Raw genomic sequence first — 27565 nt, 5'->3', positions numbered from 1 at the left:
CAAGGTCCCAACACAATTTCCGCACATCTGAAGATACTTCTACATCTGACAATAAAATTCTATGACTTCTCTACCAAAAAGTCCTCAATCCAGTCATAAATTTTACTCGACACCCCATAAGATCATAGTTTTGATAATAAGCATAGGTGAGTTACTGAGTCAAATGCTTTTCAGAAATGAAGCAACACAGCATCTTCCTGACACCCTTGATCCAAAGCTTTCAGTAGGTCGTGGGAGTAAAGAGTGAGTTGGGTTTCACATGACTCATGTTTTCGGAATACATGGTGGTTGGCAGTGAGGAGATCATTCTGTTAAAGATGCCTCATTATGTTAGCGTTCAGACTATGTTCTAATATTCTACAACAGATCAGTGTGTGGGATATCGGACAGTAGTTTTGTGGTACACTTCTACTACCCTTCCCGTATACATGTGTGACCTGTGCTTTTTTCCAAGAACTGAGCGAGGATTTTTGTTCGAGGGATCTGTGATATATGAAAGTTAGACGAGTGGCCAACTCGGATGCGACTGCAGTCAGACCTGCAGCGAGGAAGAGAGGAGACGAGGATGAAGGGAGAGATGTCAGAGAGAGTAGCTCAGGGATAAAGTGCACTGCCAGCTTCAGTGCAGAAATGACACTGGCACAGTTAAAAGTAAAGATAGATTAGAAGGAAGAGGAATGAATAGTACAATTAGGAACTATGACAGTATAAGGGGTGGACAGAAAGAGGGCAGGTAGGTAAGAGAGTGAAGGTGGACAATAAAAGGAGAGAAAAGCTTAGTGAAAAAAACGAGGAGGAGGGATGTGTTAATGAAGATTAAGATCAGGATAGGATGGTGTCGAAATGTGAGGATGACACAGATGGGCAGCTCCAAACTATGGAGTCCAGGAAAACAGTACCAGGTGGGGACTGGAGGGGACAGAGGGGGGGGGGGAGATCCAAATGGCCTGTGTTGTGTAGCACCCTTGAATCATGTGGTGGAGTATATTGAGCAACTGGGTACTGGATGTCCCAAAGGCAGAAAGTTCTTCCATGCACATTTGTATGCTCCACCAGTTTAGTGATGGTCAGGTATGTATATAGCACAGTGCAGTGGACACAACTTAATTGATAAACAACATGCACGGTTTTGCAAGTTGATCTGCCTTTGATATTGTAGGATTTACTAATGGTGGAACTGGAGTAGGTGGTGGTCGGTTGGTGCACGGAGAAGGATTTATACTATGACAATCCCAATGGCAGGAATTCTGGAGTGCGGGTAATGGTTTGGGAATGTCATATAGTCTGACTAGGATGGTATGGAGATTAGGAGGGTGTTAGAAGGTGACACTGGTTGGTGCGAGAAAGATATAAGGGAGAGAGGATCCCATTTCAGGGCTCAACTTGAAAAAGTTGTAGCTGTGGCCTCATAAAGTAATACCCGATATTTGAGGCTGACTGCTGAATAAATCCACTGCTCCCAAAGTACATTTTCCACAAGGTCCATGACGATAAGATGTGAGATATTAGGGCTTGTATTGACATTTTTAGGCAGTTGTTTTTTCCTCACTCTATTTGCAAGTGGATTAGTACAGGAAATTATTAGTATGGTAAAAGTTACCCTCTGTCATGCTCTGTGCAGTGATTTGAGCAGTGTGTATGTAGATGTAGGAAGTATAGAAGCATTTGAGGCCCGGGTGGACCTGGGCACGAAGAGGGGTCCGTCGTCACTCTTTTGTGATTGAGAACTGCATTAATGAGAGAGAGAGAGAGTATTAAATTGCCCAGGAGATTTGTTTGTGAATAAAATCTGTGAGGTAGCTGTAGTTGAGGACAGTCTGAGAGAGACTGTCAGTGTCAGTGTATGTGTTGAGGGATTTTGTGGTGTTTTTGTTGTGGTCTTCAGTCTTGAGACTGGTTTGATGCAGCTCCCCATGCTACTCTATCCTGTGCAAGCTTCTTCATCTCCCAGTACCTACTGCAGCCTACATCCTTCTGAATCTGCTTAGTATATTCATCTCTTGGTCTCCCTCTACGATTTTTACCCTCCAGACTGTCCTCCAGTACTAAATTGGTGATCCCTCGATGTTTGAGAACATGTCCTACCAACTGATCCCTTCTTCTAGTCAAGTTGTGCCACAAGCTCCTCATCTCCCCAGTTCTATTCGATACCTCTTCATTAGTTATGTGATCTATCCATCTAATCTTCAGCATTCTTCTGTAGCACCACATTTAGAAAGCTCCTATTCTCTTCTTGTCTAAACTATTTATCGTTCACGTTTCACTTCCATACATGTCTACACTCCATACAAATACTTTAAGAAATGACTTCCTGACATTTAAATCTATACTCGATGTTAACAAATTTTTCTTCTTCAGAATCGCTTTCCTTGCCATTGCCAGTCTACATTTTATATCCTCTCTACTTCGACCATCATCAGTTATTTTGCTCCCCAAATAGCAAAACTCCTTTACTACTTTAAGTGTCTCATTTCCTAATCTAATTCCCTCAGCATCACCCAACTTAATTCGACTACATTCCATTATCCTCGTTTTGCTTTTGTTGATGTTCATCTTATACCCTCCTTTCAAGACACTGCCCATTCCGTTCACCTGCTCTTCCAAGTCCCTTTCTGTCTCTGACAGAATTACAATGTCATCAGCGAACCTCGAAGTTTTTATTTCTTCTCCTTGGATTTTAATACCTATTCCAAACTTTTGTTTTGTTTCCTTTATTGCTTGCTCAATATACAGATTGAATAACATTGGGGAGAGGCTACAACCCTGTCTCACTCCCTTCCTAACCACTGCTTCCCTTTCATACCCCTCGACTCTTATAACTGCCATCTGCTTTCTGTACAAATTGTAAATAGCCTTTTGCTCCCTGTATTTTACCCCTGCCACCTTCAGAATTTGAAAGAAAGTATTCCAGTCAACATTGTCAAAAGTTTCTCTAAGTCTGCAAATGCTAGAAACGTAGGTTTGCATTTCCTTAATCTTTCCTCTAAGATAAGTCGTAGGGTCAGTATTGCCTCAAGTGTTCAAACATTTCTACGGAATCCAATTTTGTGGTGGAGCAGTTATTTTTGCTGCAGGTGTGAGTGTTTATCAGAGATGAGAGTATTGTCAAAAGTGCCCCATGGAAGTGTAATCAGACTGCTGTTGTTTTCTATATACATAAATGATTTGGCGGACAGGAGGGGCATCAATCTGCTGTTGTCTGCTGATGATGCTGCAGTGTATAGTAAAGTGTAAAAGCTGAATGACTGCATGAAGATTCAAGATGACTTAGACGAAATTTCAATTTGGTGTGATGAATGGCGGCTAGCTCTAAATGTGGAAAAATGTAAGTTAATGAGGATGAGTAGGAAGAACAAACCTGTAATGTTCAGATACAGTATTACTAGTGACCTGCTTGATACTCTCCAGTCAGTTAAATATCTGGTCATAATGTTGCAAAGCAATATGCAATGGAATGAGCATATAAGGTTTGTGGTATGGAAGGCGAATGGTCAACTTCAGGTTATTGGGAAAATTTTAGGAAAGAGTGATTCACCTGTGAAGGAAATCACATACAGGATGCTGGTGTGACCTATTCTTGAGTATTATTCAAGTGTTTGCGACCTGTACCAGGTCAGATTGAAGGAAGACATTGAAGAAATTCAGAGATGGTCTTCTGGTTATGTTACTGGTAGGTTGGAACAACACGTAAGTGCTACAGTGATGCTTTGGGAACTCAAATGGGAATCCCTGGAGGGAAGGCAGCATTCTTTTCAAGAAATACTATTGTGAAAATTTAGAGAACTTGCATTTGAGACTGAGTGCCGAATGGTTCTACTGCCAGCAACATACATTGCGTGTAAGGATCAAAGAGATGAGATATGAGAAATTAGGGGTCATACAAAGTCGTACAGACAGAATTGAAACCATAGAAACATGATTAAGCACATTTCCCTGTTTAAATACAGTTACTTACCCATTTTCCATAAAGCATGTGATCAGCAAAGATTTTTACTGGATGTGTCAAGTAGCAACTACCACTCATACTACAGACCCTGGAAAAGTTCCAGATTTCTGAGAGAATGTTTTTATATTTTTATTGTCACCATTGAATATTAAATTTGGAGACATCTTCTTTACTTGCAAGGGGCAAGTTTAACCATGCACCCAAAGAGGTGACAAACATTTATTACTTTCTTTTTGTATTGTTGAATATGGGACATGATTGCACCAAATAAAAGACAATGTAAAAATTGTGGTGCAAGACCCATCATTGTGTTACTATTGTTTTCTTAGACACAAGATGTGTGGACAATTTTCTACAGCTAATCAGATGTTCACCAAGTTTGATGTTTGTGTTATGTTGTGACCAATTTAAGTGTCCAATTTTAGTATTCATATGTTCTTGTACTGTCTTGACTATGTGTCTCAATGGGAGACAAGTTTTTTAAATATTTCGTTTCTTTTTTAAATGCATATTATATCCATACATGTGACTTCACTAGTGTGTGTATTTATATATCATGTCCATACTTATAATTATGTTCTTGGTTTTCATTTCTTTTATGTGGCTCAAAAGGAACAGACAGTGGCAATATTTTCTTATGGACATATGACCTGTCCATCTATGTAATATATTTATGTTCCTTCTATTATCTTGACTAATCTGTGACTCAATGAGAGCTGACTTTGAAATAATTTACATATATATTTTTTATATATCTTAAAATCGCATGTGATATATTTGTGTCTGTTTTTTGATCATTTTCCATGTGGCTCACTGGGAGCAAAGATTAACATTTTTTTTTTACTTTCATGTATTACTAAATATTTTTATTATGCTGTCATACTGATTGACATAACACAAAGTGCATTTGAAACAACACAACTAAAATATTTTCAGGAAAAAGTCATTTTGAAACGGTGTAACGGTTGTTGTATACATACACATTATGCATAGTAATTGACACATTTGTCCTAGTCGGCTAATATCATTAACATTCTGTAAATGATATTACCCGAGGGGGGTATTGTAACGGAACATATTAAAGGCTTTACTTTAATGAAGTATGCGATCCCTTCCAAATTCAACCAGTTTAACGAGTATTTATGATTATAGAAAAGTTATTGTGTATGTTAACAATGATTGCACAACATGTCTCCATAAACAGTCAACCCATTAAATTATACTGAATAACTGACCCACACAAAAGTTTATATCACTTGATCACTGATACAGCAAATGTCATCATGAAAAACACTAAGTTTATCTTAAATAATTAATATGAAGTACGAAAAATAGTGGCCAACTTAAGTATTTTGGATCTCCTTAAATAAAAATCACCCAGTGAAACCTATTTGTTCACTAGGAGCGTTTTCACTCAGTATTCACGTAATCAATCCTATTTTAGACGAAAACCAATGTAATTCTTAATAATTCATGTTACTTACTTATTTATGCAAATTAGAGAAGTCAGTTGACAAACTTCTAAAAAACGACCTTTTTGTAACAAAGAATTATTCTGTCAAGTCAACAAATCTGTCTGTCATTTTAATAACATGTTAAATTATGTCACTCGATGCAAATTAATAACTTTTCTGCACAAATTATGATAACAGATGTACATGTGACTTATAAACTATATCTCTTTTTAGTAGTTCTTTGACAATGTTATAAATACAAGCAGCGAGAAGGGTCGGGGGACAGTCCAAAACAGTCGGGGGCAGTCGGAATGTCACTTTGGTGAAGTGTGTTTCTGTGTTATTGTTTGGCAAAACAAGGCAAAGAACATGTAAAGGAAGTACTACTTTGTGTTGTGTTATGGTCTTTGGTGGACAGTGGAATTAATATGGCCACTAAAGTAATAAATATTTGATGTTTACATACGTGTTGGTTTCGCTCGTTCTTTATCATCAAAAGCACATGAAAAACACGGGACCTCATGTTTTTTAACCCTAGACAACCAGATTTAGAGCCAGCATCAGCATCGAGACACAGCAGCGATCCAGCAAGCAGCAGCGATTACTACAATACAATGCATTGTAATGGCGCCAACCTAACATCAAGTGCTAACAAGCTCCGTAAATTGGAGTGAAATAGTGCGTTTACAGCAAGTAGCGATATCAACGACGACCAGGTGGACCATTACACTACCCAACCCTCTGACATCTAGACTTGGTTCCACCTCGGTTTCGCCACATGTTGAAGACACTAATCACAGCACTCCTTGAACACCTTACAAGTTGTGCTGTTTCCGATATGCTCGTGCCAAGCCTCCGGGCCGTTACAGTCTGCCATCGCCCATTCTTAGACAGATCATATACCTTACCCATTGTACACACATACAGCATGCTCACCGATACAACATATACCGTGCATGTGCTGGACTACGTTATTCCTCGGCAGGTGACACTGCTATCGCCTGGACGGATTTATATTTATAGTAGGTCGATAGTTTAGTTCTGTATCATTCTTTTGTGTTACAATCTACATCCCCCAAAATATTGTTCAACCTTTTAGTAAGGATTCGAAGCTTTCTTAATAAGGCAATAGTCCAAAATACTTTGAGTCGCTTTCATGCTATGCCTCCAACCCATGTTAACTAAGTGACAGACTTCTTTTAGTCAATAACGATTTACCGTCGTAACTTACATGAAAGCCATGGCCGGTATGCAAGGATTTATCTAACATGATTACGTCTTTCAAGTTCACCTATATTAGTTTTCTGTGCACTTCATTCATCTCACTGTTCACTTTTTTCTATGAATTTATTTATGCATGACCGAGTGGACAGACAAACAGAAAAAGTGGATTGCTGGTGACACCGCGATCGACGCAACTTGAACTAAACATTTCGTCTTCTGAAAATGATGTTTCTACTGCAAGCAATTCTGTCACAGGCGAATTACTTTGACGCTCCTGATCAAACGGTTGTGCATCGGACATAACTCATGAGTGTTTAGAGTACACAGTGACCAGTATTGAATTAATTCTCCGCACTGCAGTCTGCAAACCACTGTGAACGTGTGAAATGCATGACTCACTCTATACACACAGGAAGTTACACTAACATGCGTAACCGAAACAGATTTTCGTGATTCTAGCAATGACTGATGCAGCAAATGGGCGATCGAAAGAATGTGAAAAAGCAGTCTCGATACAAAAAAATTCTCACTTCCATGTCAGTGAGAGAGTGATTTTCGATGAACTAAAATGAAGATACAACAGGTTCACGTAATTTAAACGCCTTTAGAAATAGAATTCATGTTTGAAACAACTTAAAAAAAGAAATTTCTGATATTGAGGAGGGTGTAGTGATAATTTCGCGATTTTGATCTGCCTGCAGCTGTTGGGTAAGCAATGATTCGGTTTTTGTCGCCAAAGCTACGTAGTACGTTGGTAGCTTTGGTCTCTGTTCATTTGTTTTAGAGTTATTCCGTAATAATATGTGGAGCGATATGTTTGTTGTTGGTTACAAACAAAAACAAATTAATAATACTGTGTTCAGTCATGCACGATTTGAATTCAAAAAACGTTACCGAAGATCTTCAGTTTTTGTACATTTTAATACATGGCTGTAAGTGGTTGTACATCACTAGTGTACTACTTTTGCTGTTAATCAAGGCCTTTGAACAAATAGTACAGTAACTTGAAGAATGAGCATGTAATGCGATGCAGGTATTTATCATCCTTGTTATTCGTTTATTTTTGAAACTATGTTAGGTACGTCACGTTACATTGAAAAATGCATACGCGTTGGCAGACAGACAGATGCTTTCAGTTTTGCCGTAATTTAAGCTCATAATATACATTTGAACTTCATCTCACTCATACCACTACTCTAACGCTTCTTCCACTGCCTTAATTTTGTACCCAGCGTAGATCATACTAGATCAGACAAATTTGATTAAGTTTTGGACCTTGATGTCTCAGTTGTGTCAGATTTTTTGAACATCTGACCATACCCAGGTAGTTAACAAACACCGCGAATTCCAACAGCGTTTACCTATGCTAGAGTTTTTTCTTCGAAATCGTGAGAAACTGCGTGATTTTCCAAACCTTTTGAGAAATATTTCTGCATTTAGCTCTTTAACTATTGAAGCTAGATAGTTAACTCTTGTCAGTTGAAAGCACCTGAACTATGCGTTAATTACTGTGAGATTAAATTTTCCCTTCAAAAATTGAAGAAAAAATCTATTTGAAAATCTCAGAAACACAGTTTTTATTTTTCTAAGAAAAATATATTGCTGCCGTATTTTTGTTTGCCTTTGATAAAATTTGAAGGTGAGGAGAGGATGAGTAGAAAGGGGAATTGATTTTTAAATGTACAAATCTACTGCACTACATTGATTTTTATTAAGTTACAAGGAATCATCAATAATGAGGAGTGGAAGTTTTGGTCTAGCTTCTATTATAATTTTAGATGAAAGTTACGCTGTTATGTTATTGGAGAGATTTTTTGGAAATTTGAGGTAAGGTCTTATGAGACCAAACTGCTGAGGTCATGGGTCCCTAGGAAATATGGAAGCGTCCGATCCCACCCGTCTGCTTTGACCCACGACGTCACAAATATGGCGGAAACAAAAACAAACACACACACACTTTCCACAAGAAGCCTAATGACACTAACGGGACAAGCGTGGGTAATGGGGTGTTTTGGGTGGGGGACAAACTAAATATAAACAAATTTAGACGCCTTGCGTAGCTACGACATGTAAGTGAAGACAGCCATGCATGAATATCCACCCACCTCCCCAGGGGTCGTAACCCCTGCAACCCATAGAAGATAAAGATGCTTCAGTAGCTGATTAGTGTTTTTTGTCTTTTTAAAAAAAAATCTCACGGGATAGAACGAATAGATCAGAAAGATAAATATAATAAACTAAAACAGAAATTCGAGGAAACAGATAATTAAAATAAGTAATAAGGGTTTTTAAATTAAAAAGAAATCTCACGAGATAGAACAAACAGATCAGAAAAGTAAATAAAATAAGATAAAACAGAACTGGAGACAGCCACACTCAAACAAAACTCCGCGCCATTATGACGTCACACACGACAACACCCTTACGTCACGGGTCAAAGCCGACGCGTGGGATCGGACACTTCTGTCGACCCGGTCCCTAATGTTATTAAGGGGCAATCAGTTTTCTTATGAGATGACTCACAAGTTGTCATAACCTATAATTTTGCTGAAAATTACTCATTTGTGCTTTCATGTATGAAATTCAGTCTTACCGGTGGACTGTCTGCCAATCCACAATGCATCCTTCTGTTGCATCCTGCAATGAGGATAATACTGAACTCGGATACATGTATTACACATAGACATTTTAGAATGCGTAAAATGCAACACAGTGATATTTAATGTTTTCCATTCACAAGACTTCAACAATAATGAAGCAGAATTCACTATCTTCTCATAACAAATTGTAAAAGTGCTTATAGCATATTTATGGGCCAGTGACAACAGACTTTCTGCTAATGCGATGTTGATTTGAAAATGAAATTATGACAAACAAACAGCTTTGCACTATTAGCTCAAGAAACCATTGTCGGAATCTGTTTTGAACAAAGGAATACCGTCAGAACCAAGCGATTCCGAAATCATCCTAGGGACTTCCCTCTCTCATTCCAATGTGTTAATTTTAGGTTGCAATTAAGCCATATGCTGTGAATGATAAATCAGGTGCACAGACCATAGACCATTCCTAAATAGAAGACTTCTACAGAAAATGTGTCATTGAACCTCGATTGATTGCATCTGCTTGAACCGAGAGTAGCCTACAATTTTTCAAAGTTGATGGTATGTTGCTTGCCAACATTCAAAGAAATTAAAAGTTAGTGTTCTGTGCCCAAAAGGATCAACAGCTTCATTGTTTTTCCTTATCTATATCTTGAAATATCTTACACATCTTAACTGGTTGTATTCTAGGATAAGCTGAGCCCAGTACGGCCACTGGGAGAGTCTGTACTTTGATTTTTGATAAAATATCATAATAACCACTTTGTGTGTTCTTGTTTACAATTTGTTGTAAAATCCAAACAAAAGGCATCTTACAAATGAGACTTCAGGTAACATAGCTCAAGTGACTGCTTTGTGTAATCTTATTTTATTCTTTTTTATTCTCTTGTGGGAGAAAAGGATTGCTTAAACCTTTCCAAACAAAATGCAAATGATGTTCATTAAAGTCATTGTTAGCCTCTGTTTCTACGGTGGGTAACTTTTATTACTTAAATATATCGTCATATTCATACTATATATAGGATTGATAAACATGTAGTTCAGTTCTTAGTAAGACTAATACCATAGCTTTGCTTCTGGAGGAAAGTTATTGGTTGGTCGATTTGGGAGAGGGAACCAAACAGTGAGGTTATCAGTCCTGAAGAAAAGTCATCATTTCGCAGCTTGTTACTTAAACAACTTAAAATGTACATAATATAATGGTCTTTACATTGTATCTCAAATGCCCTTGCTTTCTTTATCTTGAAATTTAACCCATTGTATGTAAACAAAAGGACAGTTTTTGACACTTACCAAATTTATTTATTTATTTATTTATTTATTTTAATTGAGCATTACTTTAGATTTCTAATCAAAGCTCAAACCAAGACATTTACAGTATTTATGTTGATGGTTATTGACAACTGTTGGAAATTAATTCGCTAAATAGTAATAACTTGGTACCATTGTATTAGGTACAGATGTTGTACCTTCTGGTGTTATATGAAAATATGTGCCAGACTGGGACTCGAACCCGGATTTCCCGCTTGTCGCAAGGACTCCTCTTACCATTAGGCTATCTGTTCACACCTACTGGACCGATCCAAACACTGTGTTCCTATACTGTAGTCTTACTTTCATCACTGAATGCCTGCAGCTTAATTCTGTATGCCTGCATTAGTGGGAACAAGACTGTATAGAATAGAGACCTATTCATTATAATCCAGGGCCTGCACCAATATGGAGTATTACGTTAATAATGATTAACAGCCGCTTGAATTCAGATCAAAATAAATTAACTGAATGTGAATTACTTGGTGTCAGCTATTTTAGGTACTAATGTTTTACCTGTTGGTGACAGTTGAAAATTTGCACCGGACAGGGACTCGAACCCAGATACCTTGCTTATCGTGAGCGGTTGCCTTAGAATGAAGCTATCTGTGCACACCTCTTGGATCGACACAAACTTCTATACGTTACGTTGTCCTCATCTCGACACCATAGGTGCCGGTCGGTCTGGGAGGCAAGTACAGACAGCCTAATCCTGAGGCGAGCACATGTGATAAGTGGGAAAACTGGGTTCGAGTCTCCATCCGGCACAAATTATCACGTGACCATCTGGTAGCACATCCGTATTGTAACAATTGATGTCAAGTTACTTGGAATCGGTGAATTTATTTCGATCTAAGTCATTTATGTTAACATCACTTTCAGATTTCTAGCAACAGTAGTTTTGAAGTTTCATGGCAATCTCAAAAAATGCTTCTCTTGTTATTTGAAAAACAACCTGTGCTTCAACAGAATATTAAATTTATTAGGCCTACTTTTTGTTTACTCTGTGGGTATGTACTGTAAATAAAAAATAATAAATACCTGACACTTTGATGTCAAAATCTTTTGGCGATTTGATATAAACTAGCCCACAGGTACCAGAAGCACAGATGATAATTTGCACATTATCCATATTGGTATCATATATCATGTTTAATAATGAATACGATAAGATATGTAATAATAGTCCTAAGCCTCGATAGTACTAAGAAGAGGAATTGACATTTTGTATTAAATAGTCACAAGAGGACAAGATCGCAATAAAGCAATGGACAGCACTAGATCTGCTGTTCCAAAAAGCTGACAAAACAGAATGTATTGCACCACATGATCAAATAGTGTTCACTCTGTGACAAACCCCATTGCAGTGTCCTTGCTAATCAGTGAAATTACATTTTCACCTGTCAGCCCAAAACACACACACACACACACACACACACACACACACACACACACACACACATTGATTACATTTTGTGTAATGTAGAATGGAGTATATGGGAAGCGATCTGTTCTTTTCAGTAATGACAAAGTTCTTCCTGCTCAAATTGTAAACATTCTTAGTGTGGTATCCACATTTGTAGTGTCTCCCAACTTATCTTCAACCACGTTGTTGCCATTTGACCTGAATTATATCCCTAGCCGTATTGCTTAGCAATCTCCCACCGCAACCAAGATTTCAGGTGAGAAACAGTGCCTTAGTGTTGGCAGTAATAACTCACATTTAGAAGGGTGCATAAACATTTTCAGGAAGCTGCTTCTAGGAGTTCTATGTGACACGGTGGGGGTGGGTGGGACTAGTGAATACAAAAGGGGGGGGGGACCCCAAAATCACTGGAATTTCTTTGTAGAAAGCATTTACTTTATTGTTTTTCAAACACAACCTTGACCTCCTTCTAAGTACACTTCATTAGCATTAATGCACTTGTCCAAATGTTCATTCCAGTGTTGGCAGTACCTTTTAAATTCGTCCTGTTTGTGAAGTGCTAATACCTTCGTGACACTGCGTCTTACATCTTTGATATCGGCAGAAAACTTCCCTTTCGAGCCTCTTTTTATCCTCAGGAACAGGAAGAAGTCAGAGGGTGGTAAATCTGGCGAATAAGGCACGTGGTCAAGGTTGTCGTCTTTGCTGAGGACAAAAACTGGTGAACACTGAGAGCTATGTGTGTGTGTGTGTTGACAAGATGCAGGGACCAATTACTGGAATCCCACAAAGTTGGACGTTTTCACACCAAACTCCTGTGCAGACTTTTCATAACTTCCATATAGAGTTGGTGTTCACTGTATGGTCTTGAGGGACAAATTACGAGTGTGCAATCCGTTATGTGTAAAAAAAAAAAAAATTGACAGTGTCTTTACGTTCGATTTCACTTGCCGAGCTTTTTCCGGACAATGTGGGCCAGTTAACTTCCATAGAATTGACTATTGCGTACTATCTGGATCATACCGATAGCACTTTTTCTCATCACCTGTGATGATTTTGTTGAAAAAGTTTAGATCGTCTTTGAATGTACCCTTCAGTTTGTGACAGGCTCAAACGTGGTGATCCTTTTGATCTGTGGTGATAATTTTCAGCACAAACTTTGCTGCCTCTTTACACCTCTCCAAATCAACAGTCAAAATGCACTGAATTGAGCTCCAGGACAACCCTGGCATGTCCTCAAATTGGTCAGTTGCCTGCATAGATCTTTGTTAATCAGATCACGCATTTTGCTGACATTGTCCTCGCTTCGAGCGGTCGAAGGGCGATTGGAATGAGGCAGATATTCAGTGGCCATTTCTCTGATTTTGAACTGAGAAAATTGTTTGTACACTTGAGTTTTACTGAGAGCATGTTGTTTGTGCATTGTTTTAATCATCACATCTGTTTCCGTTACTTGTCAAGAACATAGCGGAAACAGCTATGATGATGCAAACAGCTCACAAACAACATGCTCTCCGTAAGACTCAAGTGGTTATGTGAATTTAGAAAATAAAATTAAAATGATAGTACTGATGAGGAAAATAATAAGAAATGATAATAGCAAGAAAAAAAAAATGCATATGTTTACCTTATACAACAGGAACGTGTGCCTTTTAAAAATCAGACATAATTAACATGAAAGTTTAAGTAAAAGGAATTGAAGAAAATATGTTTAAGGTCAGAAACTGATTATTTTCCTTGATTTCAGTAAGTGTGGTAAAACTGTAATAAGCCTGATCATAGACTATTTGTACTGACATTGTTTCACTACTTCTGTGGACTACACTGCAAAGAGAGCCAATTAGCTGTTAGCATGTCTTGCTTAATCATTAATCTTTTAGTTAAACCAGGTTAAGCAATTAATGTAACTACCTGAAGTAAGTTAAATTAACCTCCCCTGAAAATCCATACCAATTAATATTACTGCCACCCAGTATAAAACAGTATAAACCCAGTTGTGTCACGTAGCAGATGAAATATACAAAACCCATTTTAACTTATACAACATAAGAACTTCTTATGTAATTTGTTGTTGGAGAGACCTAATCATTTATTCACATAAAAATCTTAATCTACACTTGTTAAGGCACCAACATCAGTAAATAATAACTTACCTCTCATAGAAGACTTAGAGGATGTTCCTTTTCTTCAAGCATTTTGATTACTGTTAGCATTACCATTTCTGGAGGACTCTCCCTTCTGAGCAATTCCAGCCAAAAACTAGCCAGTGTCTGTAGCAGGGGAAAAAGGAAAAGAATTGTGTCTCTGCAGGGAAAAAAGGGTTTAATTACTATTAGATACATGGGTAAATCAATTGTTATCCACAATTTAGTTATATTTTTGTGTATTTTGGTAGTACTGTCATTTTACGTTGATGACGCATACTTTGTTCATTGGCTGCTCTGCTGTCTATTTGCACCAAAGAAGAGCAACGTTCAGTGATGCTTTTATTGTGGTCAGAAGGCGTATCGGGCCGAAATTCATTGAAGACTTTCAGTACAGTACGGGAATAGTGTTTTGCCACAACGGAGTGTCTAGGAATTGATTGAAAAAATTCTGAAATGGTCGCACAAGTGTTACACACGATGAAGGAGCCGAACAACCGTTTACCGCCACAAATGAAGAAACCACTGAGCATTCATGTGAAATGATTCTCTTAGATAGACGATTAACTATCGATGCAGCGGCACATAGTCTGCAAATTAGTCACAGTCCTGCCTATGTAATCATCCACAACAGACTTGCGTTTCATAAAGTTTGTGCAAGATGGGTCCCAAATTAACTCACACAGTTGCCTAAACGAATGCGGTTGGACACCTGCAAAAAATATTTGGATTGGTATGGTAATGAAGGGAACAACTTCTTAGACAAGATCATTATTGGTCACGAAACATGGATCCAGAGTGTCGAATGGAAACAACCAAATTCGCCATGCAAGAAAAAGTTTAAGAGACAACGGTCTGCAGGAAAACTGATGCTTACTGTTTTTTTCGACGCACGAGGCCCAATACTGGAACATTATGGGGAAAGGGGCACAACAATAAACAATGTACATTGTAGTGAGATGTTTACTGCCAGGCTAAAGCCTGCAGTTCGAAGCAAATGCCCAAATGCTGAGGATTGCTGTCAAAAGGTGTTGTGTTGTTGCACGACAAAACCCTTCTGAATAATGCTGCCCACACTGCTGAAACGCCACAGAAACTCAAATTTGAGGTACTGGATCATCCTCCATATAATCCTGATCTTGCCCATTCTGACTATCACTTGTTTGGTCCAATCTAACAGGCATTAAGGGGCCGTCGATTTGCCTCGGATGAAGCAGTGAAAGAAGCGGTGCATTCCCGGTTCACAGCTCAACTGAGAACCTTCTTTTATGAGGGAATCAGGAGGCTTATATAACGATGGACCAAGTGTGTTGAAACGCACGGAGGCTATGTCGAAAAATGATGTTCTTGTTAAGTTTCCTGTTTGATTACAATAAAATTTTATAACTACTTTGTGTATAATAATTGACTTAACCTCGTAGGTTCTTCCTTGTAGCAAGGAGAGAAAGATTTCGTGCTACATTGATCTACACCATGTAGGTGCTCACCCCCTCCCTCTTTTTTTAATGAAAAGAAGGAAGAAGAAACATTACTTGACCTCAATACTAATGTTAAGATTCGTCATGAAGTTTTACATCATTTGGTTCATCATAATAGACCCTAACAAATGGTACCTCCTAATCAGGGCACAAAGTCCTTAGGCCACCATCCAGTCACACTTATACAGGGTGTAAATGATAGAAGCTGCCATAATTATACAGCAGGTACATGTCATTGTGCTTGACAAAAAAATCTATTGAGATACCACTGTATCGCATTCTTTATTTTTGTACTCCTAAAAGGCAGATATTTGTGAGTTTGATAGTTGATGCACTTCTGTTTACATTGTCATCTGACGGCATACAGCGTTTCTTGTCTATTACAGGCATTGACACAGTGGTCAGAGAAATTTAATGGATGAACCAGAGGAATGTAAGCATTGGACGTGTACAAGAATGCTGCGTGGTGTCTAGGTATTAAAATACTACCGAAACAAGCAGTTTAAACAGTCACTGGGTGGATGACAACATATAATCCATTTTACATAACCAATGAATTAAGTACAACCAGATGTTTTCTCTTTTACAACATTACCGTAAAGGAGGTCATGGTAGTAAAGAAAAGCTACATAAAATAAAATGTGTTTCCCGTAGTACAAAATGAACCAATTATAATTTGTTGCGCATTAATTACAATCAACTGTTTTCTCTTTTTACAATAAAACTGCAATGAAAATTAAATTCAGGTTGTTTCCCTTTGCTACAAAAGTACTGTAATGAAACCCACATTACATTGTTTAGTGTTACACCAGTGTTCAAAATGCCCGCCATTCATTTCAACACGTGCTTCATGATGGCGAACCCACTCTTGTCACACTCATTCACACGTGTGCTCATTTGCCTTCACGGTATTGGCAGCATCGAATATCCTCTGTGTAAGTTCATCCACACTATTTACTTTCTGGACATAAGTAATTCCCTTCATAGGGCCCGAAAAGTAAAAAAATCCAGTGGATTTAAATCAGGACTCCATGCTGGCCATCAATGTGCACAATAACATCCTATCCATTGTACTAGAAATCGTCCATTCAAAACCTCCATACTGTGTGACCAGTGTGGGGTGGAGCACCACCATGGAGGAACCATGTGTTGTGACATATGGCTAATGGAACATTTTCCAATGAAGTTGTTAGCAATGTCTCCTCTAGATAGTTTCGGTAATTGCTAGGAATCCATCATGCAGGTCAAACGTAAGGGCCAATAATTAAATCATCGATTATACCTGCCCGTACATTTACAGAAAAGTGGTACTGAAAATGTCTTGCTACTACTTGGCATGGATTGTGTTCATTCCTCACGTGCACATTATGAAAATTAGTTATTCTGTCCTGAGTCAAACACGGTTCAATCTGTGATGAGTATTTTGTTTACCATGCGATCTGTTGTTGCCTACCTGTTTCCGATTCACTCTCGCTATATCTTTATGCACAGGGGCAGTGGTGATCCTAGAAGTCGGTCAAGGGGGGTTTTGGGGGAATGGAATATCGCTTAACTAAACGAGAGTTGGGGTCCTCCACTGACAAATTGTTAAAATTTGGTGTTGCTTAAAGTTGTTTTTGGTAATAGTTTTTGGTAACATGTCTACAGAATGTGTGTGCTCGTGAAAATAACACGATTTGTCCCAGATGTCCGGCAATTTCGAAGTTTTTTGTCTGGGGTCAGCAGTTTGTGTTGGTAGGCATACATACCCAGTATAGGCCTATTTAGCTTCCTTGATTATTGTAAGTGGTATTCGTACATCAATAATCATCCAGTGCATATTAATAAATAATGAGATGCCCTTTTTAAGTTAAATGATATTTATTGGTTTAGATAGTAAGCTATTTGCTGCTCTTATTCTTTTGTTAAAATGTGTTTGAAATACATTGCAACCTATATTGCTATATAATCATAAAAATGGTTGAATCTGTTGAAGTTACGTATTTGCTGATTTCTGAAGTCATTTTATCCAGTGTAACATGATACTCCATTTGGGGGGGGGAGGGGTTGGGGGGGGGAGGGCTATAGCCCCATAGCTAACCCCTTGCCACCGCCCCTGCGCAGTGGTAAATAATGTGAACCGATCGCTTACATAAGCGTACCTGTGTTGGAGGACGTGTGGGACAGGCTCCCGTAGTTTTTGATTCTCTTTAATGTATTCTTCCAGTCTACTATGCATAATGTTTCCACAAGTCACATCTAATCCGTGTGTGCTGTCCAGTGTCAACTTTTCCAAAAACATTGTCCCGAGTCGAACTCTCTTTTTTTTTTTTTTTTTTTTCTGGAACATTTGTAGGAAATGGACAAACATTTTACTAGATGTTTTAAATCATTTGGCTGGGATTTACTAACATGATTTTTTTTTGCAGCTTATAGCAATTACATCTTTTATGTCGGTTCGTACATGCCTAAAATACTTCTCCTTAACTTTCTACCAGTTACTCATCTTGCTCCCATTGTGATAATCTAACTACTTCTCATCTTATAGCAGACTCTTACAGTTAATGAGACAAATGTATTGTCATCTATGAAACTTCCAAAATAAATATAATCTTAAATCATTGCAGTGCCAGATGTTTTATCTGCCAAGTGCCTAAACCTAGTATGAAGAGCCAGTAGTTACTCAGATACCCTGAATTTTGAAAATACGTGTTGGTCAGTTGATAAGACTGTCAGGTTTTCCATGATAATAGCTTTCCCTTGCTCTTTGTAGGAAGGTGCTCCCACAAACAGTGATGTTATTTTATTCGTTATTTGTCTTCTGCATGTACACTACTGGCAATTAAAATTGCTACACCAAAAAGAAATGAAGATGATAAATGGGTACTCATTAGACAAATATATTATACTAGAACTGACGTGATTACATTTTCACGCAATTTGGGTGCATAGGTCCTGAGAAATCAGTACCCAGAACAACCACCTCTGGACATAATAACGGCCTTGATACGCCTGGGCATTGAGTCAAACAGAGCTTGGATGGCTTGTACAGGTACAGCTGCCCATGCAGCTTCAACACGATACCACAATTCATTAAGAGTAGTGACTGGCGCATTGTGACGAGCCAGTTGCTCGGCCAACATTGACCAGAAGTTTTCAGTTGGTGAGAGATCTGGAGAACGTGCTGGCCAGGGCAGCAGTCGAACATTTTCTGTATCCAGAAAGGCCCGTACAGGACCTGCAACATGCGGTCGTGCATTATCCTGCTGAAATGTAGCGTTTCGCAGGGATCGAATGGAGGGTAGAGCCACGGGTCGTAACACATCTGAAATGTAACGTCCACTGTTCAAAGTGCCGTCAGTGTGAACAAGACTTTTAACCAATGGCACCCTATACCATCATGCCGGGTGATACGCCAGTATGGCGATGACGAATACACGCTTCCAGTGTGTGTTCACTGTGATGTCACCAAACACGGATGCGACCATCATGATGTTGTAAACAGAACCTGGATGCATCCGAAAAAATGACGTTTTCCCATTCGTGCACCCAGGTTCGTCATTGAGTACACCATCACAGGCGCTCCAGTCTGTGATGCAGCGTCAAGGGTAACCGGAGCCGTGGTCTCCGAGCTGATAGTCCATGCTGCTGCGTCGAACTGTTTGTGCAGATGGTTGTTGTCTTGCAAACATCACCATCTGTTGACCTGGGGATCGAGACATGGCTGTATGATCCGCTAAAGCCATGCGGATAAGATGCCTGTCGTGTCGACTGCTAGATATACGAGGCCGTTGGGATCCAGCACGGCATTCCCTATTACCCTCCTGAACCCACCGATTCCATATTCTGCTAACAGTCATTGGATCTCGACCAACGCGAGCAGCAGTGTCGTGTTACGATAAACCGCAATCGCGATAGGCTACAATCCGACCTTTATCAAAGTCGGAAACATGATGGTACATAATTCTCCTCCTTATACGAGTCATCACAACAATGTTTTACCAGGCAACACCGGTCAACTGCTGTTTGTGTATGAGAAATCGGTTGGCAACTTTCCTCATGTCAGCACGTCGTAGGTGTCGCCACCATCGTCAACCTTGTGTGAATGCTCTGAATAGCTAATCATTTGCGTATCACAGCATCTTCTTCCGGTTGATTAAATTTTGCGCCTGTAGCACATCATCTTCGTGATGTAGCAATTTTAATGGCCAGTGGTGTAATAAAATAATTTCAGTCTTGATAAATGTGCTACATGATCAAAGTCCAAACAGAAAAGGGTAATAAATTCCTGTAGTAATTTCTTGATGCAAATACTTAGCCTCCTCATGTATTATAAGTTTCAATACAGTCCAGATATATAACTCCAAGGCATGTGATGACAAAAATATAGTAAATTTTGATTACAAATATGTGTAGCAAGTTGTTAGTAATTATTTTCTATTTCAACTGTCAAACCAAATTTCTTCCATTCCAGATTCATGTTACACTCCAGGACTGCCATGTGAGAGAGTCTGCTGTATGTAAAATCCATTAAAATTTTGTTACTCTTAAAGTATTTTCCTTTTCACTATATTCTTTACTATTATTTATAATTATTATTTACTCCTTCATACTGGGAAATAGTTATCAACAGAATTAGATAACAGAGTACCTTGTCATATGCTACCTCTGTATATACATCAGAGCAACTTTTAGTACTCACTGTCAGCTTTTCTGTACAAGTTTTTACAGAAGCATTTTTGCTTGTAGCTTTCATTGACAGTGTCAGATATCTCTTACTCTGAGGTGCTCCTTAAGACATCCATGTAGAGTTGGTGTGACATAAAGGCATTTGCTGACAAATTTCTAATGCCACACATAGCCCAAGGAATACCTCAAATAAACAATAATACAACACAAACAAAATATGTGTACTAATATGTAACAATACATGCAAAATGTGGGCCTATGTGCCTTATATTATTAATAAACTGCACAATTCCTCATTTTTAGAGTTCCGTATCTCAGCTGATAAAAATGGAACCCATACAGGATCACTATGTTATCCGTCCGTTTGTCTGCCTACCCGTGCGGCCATTTTTATTTTATTTATTTACGCGTCAAGTTCTGTAAAATCAAATTGAGGAGCAAATCTCCAAGGTTCTGGAATGTGTCAGTACATGACATTACAACATAAAAGTTATAGCAGATAAAAATAAAATGTGTATAAGCCTGAAAAACGTCAAGCCATAAGTTTCAGTAAACCCAGTCAGCAATATAATGTAAGAATCAGCTTAATTTTTAAGAAACTCCTCAACAGAATAGGAGGAGTGACCCATGAGGAAACTCTTCAGTTTAGATTTGAAAGCGCATGGATTACTGCTAGATTTCTGAATTCTAGTGGTAACTTCTTGAAAATGGTAGCAGCAGTATATTTCACACCTTTCTGCATAAGAGTTAAGGGAGTCCAATCCAAATGCGGGTTTGATTTCTGCCGAGTATTAACTGAGTGAAAGCTGCTTATTCTTGAAAATAAGCTAATGTTGTTAACAAGAAATGACAGTAAGGAATGTACACTCCTGGAAATTGAAATAAGAACACCGTGAATTCATTGTCCCAGGAAGGGGAAACTTTATTGACACATTCCTGGGGTCAGATACATCACATGATCACACTGACAGAACCACAGGCACATAGACACAGGCAACAGAGCATGCACAATGTCGGCACTAGTACAGTGTATATCCACCTTTCGCAGCAATGCAGGCTGCTATTCTCCCATGGAGACGATCGTAGAGATGCTGGATGTAGTCCTGTGGAACGGCTTGCCATGCCATTTCCACCTGGCGCCTCAGTTGGACCAGCGTTCGTGCTGGACGTGCAGACCGCGTGAGACGACGCTTCATCCAGTCCCAAACATGCTCAATGGGGGACAGATCCGGAGATCTTGCTGGCCAGGGTAGTTGACTTACACCTTCTAGAGCACGTTGGGTGGCACGGGATACATGCGGACGTGCATTGTCCTGTTGGAACAGCAAGTTCCCTTGCCGGTCTAGGAATGGTAGAACGATGGGTTCGATGACGGTTTGGATGTACCGTGCACTATTCAGTGTCCCCTCGACGATCACCAGTGGTGTACGGCCAGTGTAGGAGATCGCTCCCCACACCATGATGCCGGGTGTTGGCCCTGTGTGCCTCGGTCGTATGCAGTCCTGATTGTGGCGCTCACCTGCACGGCGCCAAACACGCATACGACCATCATTGGCACCAAGGCAGAAGCGACTCTCATCGCTGAAGACGGCCTAACGGTGTGCGGGACCGTAGCCCAGCTTCATGGAGACGGTTGCGAATGGTCCTCGCCGATACCCCAGGAGCAACAGTGTCCCTAATTTGCTGGGAAGTGGCGGTGCGGTCCCCTACGGCACTGCGTAGGATCCTACGGTCTTGGCGTGCATCCGTGCGTCGCTGCGGTCCGGTCCCAGGTCGACGGGCACGTGCACCTTCCGCCGACCACTGACGACAACATCGATGTACTGTGGAGACCTCACGCCCCACATGTTGAGCAATTCGGCGGTACGTCCACCCGGCCTCCCGCATGCCCACTATACGCCCTCGCTCAAAGTCCGTCAACTGCACATACGGTTCACGTCCACGCTGTCGCGGCATGCTACCAGTGTTAACGACTGCGATGGAGCTCCGTATGCCACGGCAAACTGGCTGACACTGACGGCGGCGGTGCACAAATGCTGCGCAGCTAGCGCCATTCGACGGCTAACACCGCGGTTCCTGGTGTGTCCGCTGTGCCGTGCGTGTGATCATTGCTTGTACAGCCCTCTCGCAGTGTCCGGAGCAAGTATGGTGTGTCTGACACACCGGTGTCAATGTGTTCTTTTTTCCATTTCCAGGAGTGTATATATTGAGAGGCTAATGTCAAAATACCCAGACCTGTGAAAAGGGGTCTACAAGAGGTTAACTTACACGACTTATTGCTCGAACCACCTGTTTCTGGGCCAAAACTATCCTTTTAGAATGGGAATAGTTACCCCAAAAACATAATACCATATGACATAAGTGAATAAAAATAAGCAGAGTAGACTAATTTTCATGTCGGGCGATCACTCAATTCAGATTGCATTCGAATCGTAAAAATGGCAGCATTAAGTCTTCGAACAAGATCCTGAGCGTGCGCTTTACATCAACAGTTTACTATCTATCTGAACACCTAGAAATCTGAACTGTTCAGTTTCACTAATCATATGCCCATTCTGTGAAACTAAAATGTCAGGTTTTGTGGAATTGTGTTAGAAACTGTTAAAACTGAGTCTTACTGTGATTTAGCGTTAGTTTATTTTCTACAGGCCACGAACTTATGTCGTGAACTGCACTATTTGAAACCGAGCCAATGTTGCGCGCAACATCCTTTACTACCAAGCTAGTGTTATCAGGAACAGAAATATTTTAGAGTTACCCGTAATTATTTATTTATTTACATAGTTTATGCCCACATCGGAGCACTAAAATCAAACATAATACAACAGAGTCTACAATGATTAAATTTAGGTCTTAGCAGTCAGCAATTTCTTCATTTTCCAAAACTTCTTCATTTGCAGTGATCTGGCTGCTCGTTCTTCTGCAGATATGACATATTTCTTCCATACTGATGGTTTGAATCTCAGCCATGTGTATTTGTTCTCCAGAAGCAGTTTCTCTTCACTTTGTTGAATTTTGTGTGTGGTGATGTTCAGTTCATCCAGATCACTTTGTACTTCTTTAAACCAGATGTTTTTGGTTTTACTGTTCCAGAAGTAGTCTAAAAGTTGCTTCAGGATTCTAGTATTTGGAAGGTGAGATATGTGGCCGAAAAATGCAATCCTTATTTTCTGCATTTTATCAAAAATGGATTCACTTTCTTTATACACTACTGAATTTGGCAAAAGTCTCCTCTGCCCATTAACTTGATGTTTCTTACTGATAATTGTTAGGAGTATTCTTATCTCAACTTTCTGCAATTTGTCAGTTGTTGCTTGAGTATTTAGTCGGAATAGTGTTTCACTTGCATATGTCGCTTCCAGTTTAATGATGGAGGAGTAATGTCGAAATTTTGCATTTAGTGAGAGAGATTGTTTTTTGTAGGTTGGCCACATTGTTCTCTGCACTCACTGAAGTTCTAATGTTCTACTATCTACTGATGCTCTTTCATTAACATTCCAGGTAATAATCTCACCAAGTTATTAAACTTTATTTTAATTTTTTGATCATTATGGAGCATGATATGGGATGTGTCAACCGAGAAAGCTGGGCATCATTTCTGTCTTCTCAAACGAAATTTGCAATCCGATCTTTGCCACTAGTCATTCTTTTTGTTCTGTCTGAACCTTTGCTTCATTAATATTGTTTGCTAATAGCGCCAAATCATATGCAAATGCAAGGCAGTTAAGTCGAATCTTTCATCCAGTCTTAACAGGTGGTGGGAGTATCTTATTCCATTTACACATGATTTTCTCCAGCACCCAATAGAACAATAATGGAGACAATCCATTGCCTTGTCATAGGCCAGTATGGATCTCAAAAGGTTTAGAGAATTCATTTCTGAACCTTACTCTAGCTTTAGTATTTTGAAGGGTGACTGCAACGAGGTTGACACGTTTCTGATGTAAACCAAATTCTTTAAGAATTGACAGTAGAGATTCACGATGGATACTATCGTAGGCCTTTTTAAAATCGACAAACGTGATCACTAGTTTCTTGTCCCTGACCCTTCGATGTTTCATTATCCATATGAGACTAATAATTTAATCAGGACAGCTTCGTCCTGGACGAAAGCCTCCTTGATATTCGCCTAGTTCACCATCAAGCTGTTCATGAATTCTGAAATACCGAACCTTGAAAGAAATTTTATAAGTAATATCCAGCCGGGATATACCCCTATAATTATTTGGATCCAGTCTATCTCCTTTTTTGTGTAGTGGATGGATTATCGCAACATTCCATTCCTCTGGCAAATTCTCAGTATTCCAAATGTCAGAAAGATGTTTGTGTAAGTTCAGAATAATTTGTTCATTTGCATATTTCCAAAGTTCTGCCACTAGTTGGTTCTCACCTGCTGCTTTATAATTCCGAAGTGAGTTAATCGCTGCTTGTACTTCATCTGGAAGTGGTGGTATAAGTCTTTCTAAATGTTGGTTGGTTGGTTGGTTGTTTTGGGGAAGGAGACCAGACATCGAGGTCATCGGTCTCATCGGATTAGGGAAGGACGGGGAAGGAAGTCGGCCGTGCCCTTTGAAAGGAACCATCCCGGCATTTGCCTGGAGCGATTTAGGGAAATCACGGAAAACCTAAATCAGGATGGCCGGACGCGGGATTGAACCGTCGTCCTCCCGAATGCGAGTCCAGTGTCTAACCACTGCGCCACCTCGCTCGGTCTTTCTAAATGTGTTTTGTTTCTTGGATAGGGGTCAGATTCAGAATGATGTTCAGGTTCCACACTATTTAGTAACTGTTTGAAATATTTAGCCAATATCATAGAATTGTCATAATTGTTGTGTGCTACCTTTCCGTTTGTATCCTTCATCATAAGAGTAGGTGGAGTGTATTTCGACTGGTACTGTTTGAATGTCTGTTAGTAATGTCTGGTTTTGTGGTGATTGAAAGCATCCTCAATAGATTTTTAGTGATTCGTTATGAAATTGCCTTCTGACCCAACTGATTTCTTTGGCAGTTGATCATCTAGCATTTATTAATTCCTCCCTGGAGCTTTCAGTTCTCTTTTGTTGGTAATTTAACCAGGTCTTATGTTTACATTGAATCACTACATCGCATTCCTCATTCCACCAAGCATGTTTCTTGCGTTTCCATACAGGAGCTACTTCTTCAGCTAAGGCTTTTAATCAATTGACAGTGGCTTCTAGATTGTCACTTAAAGGTATTCTTGATGTCTCGTAATATATTTGATTATTAATATTATAACTAGGATCATATGTTCTCATTGTATCTAACTTTTGAGGTTTGCTTTTTCTTTTAGGTGTCAGTTAGATTTTAATTTTAGAAATGTGGTGGTCTGAATAAACATCAACGCCACGCAGCACTTAAAATACACTTCCTTATGGTATTTCTGATCCATCGCCACATCTATCTGGAACTCTACTATCTTGACGTTAGGACATTTCCATGTCATTAACTTATGTGATCTTCTCCTAAACCTCGTCTTAAACACCAATCCATTTGTAGTATAAAATTCAATTAACCGTTCCCCATTCCTGTTCATAAGTTTATGAGCTGGCCATCGCCCCACCACACCTCGAAATTTCTTCTCTCGTCTTGTCTTCGCATTACAGTCTCCAATCAGCATTTTAATGTTAGTTTCTAGTATGGTCCTTACTAGTTGATCAAGTTCATCCCAGAATTTTTCTGTTCCATCCTTGTCAGTACTATTTTTAACATTAGTTGGAGCATGAATATTTATCAGTGTGTATCTTTTGTTTTCCACCTTAATTGTTAACAATGCAATTCTTGAGGAATTGGACGAAAGATCGTCAATGGAATCAAATATTCTATTGTCTACCAAGAAACCCACACCAAATTGGGGAAGATTTTCTATTACCCTTTCTCCTGGTGGTCCTTTATAAATTCGATATCCCCCTGATTCGATAGTGTCCCGGTTAACTCTTGAAGTGCTGTGATAGCTATGTTCTGTTGATCTAAGACATCTGTTAAATGTTTCAATTTACCAACTTTCCTTAAAGAATTTATTTTAGCACCTTCTTATGTGGAATATGTTGCTTGTTTGTTCATTCAGTGCATCGCTAGGTGCTCAGACTTGCCTTTGTACTCAACGTGACACCCCACCATATCCGAATGGTGTCTTCGCCTGGATAATCTCTACGTGACTGTCCAAACCGGTGGATTCTTTTAATAGAAGACTCCTCACATTTGTTTGATTATCTGATCAATGATTAAGTGTCTAACCAAGGTCAGGGCTTACAATTCCAGTTACCCGTAATACTAGAGGGCATATCATTTATATAAATAAGGAACAGGAGTGGCCCCTACATTGATCCATCTGTTGAGACTCCTTTTTTCTGGGAATGGGCACAGGTATCAAGCGTACCAAGTTGAAATTTTTTGTCAGCTACTATGGTTCCTTGGCAATGTAAAATATTTAAGCTTCTCCAAGTCAGTGCAGTATGGCCACTTATTTCGCATATTTGACACCCACAAACCCACTCGCGAAATCCTATAGCGTGCTTTACATTGACTTACAATAGTAAAATTTGGCAAGAAGCATGGTTTCACAGTACAAGTAAAGGAATAAAATCCAGAAACTGTTGAGTTCTTACTGTGTCACATAAAACAATATTTTTTTGCTATTTATTGGCCCCAGTCTGCTGTTTGCCTGCCTGTCAAGACACCTTTTCCTCAGGAGCAGGTATAGGTATGACAATGAAAGTTATGTCAAGTACTAAGCTCTATGGTTCCTTGACTGTGTAAATAATTTAAGTTTCTAATTAATTGCAATCAAAAGATATCACCATACATGACACATTTTTATATATATATATATTTGCAATCTGTAGGTGAACTATCCAAGTACATGTTGGACCTGGTGGTTTAATGGTAAAGTGCATGCCTAAAAACCAAACTGTGTGGGATCGAATCTCAGTTGAATAATGGCTTTTTTCAGTCTTAATTTTAAAATAGCCTTCACCTCCCAACAATGTGAGAAGTCTCCAGAAAGCCCCATATCTAACTACAGTCGGGAATAAATCCGAGATTCAACAGTGGGACTGGATTGTGTACGTAGCATACACTTATGACACCACCTCCAGCTGGTTCATACCAACTTGTGTCAAAAATATACACAAAGACAAAAATGGTGAACAGTTTAGAGTCAGAAAGAAAAAAGTTGCACAAAAATACCACACTCAGTTTCCATGTAAACAGTTGGAATTTATGGATCTGCTATGTGATATAAGGCAAGCGCATATGTAGGGTATGTGTGTTCGCAAAATGACTGGACAGAATTCA

General features: G+C 39.3%; 1 long non-coding RNA gene across 14 annotated transcripts in view; it reads left to right on the top strand.

The window, feature by feature from the left end:
* The window catches only part of LOC126212898 (uncharacterized), a 1289673-nt gene that overhangs the window by 1158291 nt on the left and 103817 nt on the right, over positions 1-27565 (top strand). The window contains exon 1 of one of the 14 annotated variants that reach the window (XR_007540965.1): positions 7419-7556. The exons of the other annotated variants lie outside the window; for them this stretch is intronic. This is a non-coding gene — a long non-coding RNA (uncharacterized LOC126212898). Of the gene's footprint in view, positions 1-7418; positions 7557-27565 lie in introns of those variants that run through there. 14 annotated transcript variants of the gene reach the window in all.

This window comes from Schistocerca nitens, chromosome 11, assembly GCF_023898315.1.
Source record: "Schistocerca nitens isolate TAMUIC-IGC-003100 chromosome 11, iqSchNite1.1, whole genome shotgun sequence".
Taxonomy (NCBI): Eukaryota; Metazoa; Arthropoda; class Insecta; order Orthoptera; family Acrididae; genus Schistocerca; species Schistocerca nitens.
Note: the sequence above shows the minus strand (reverse complement) of the source record. Positions and strands in the feature narration are given on the sequence as shown.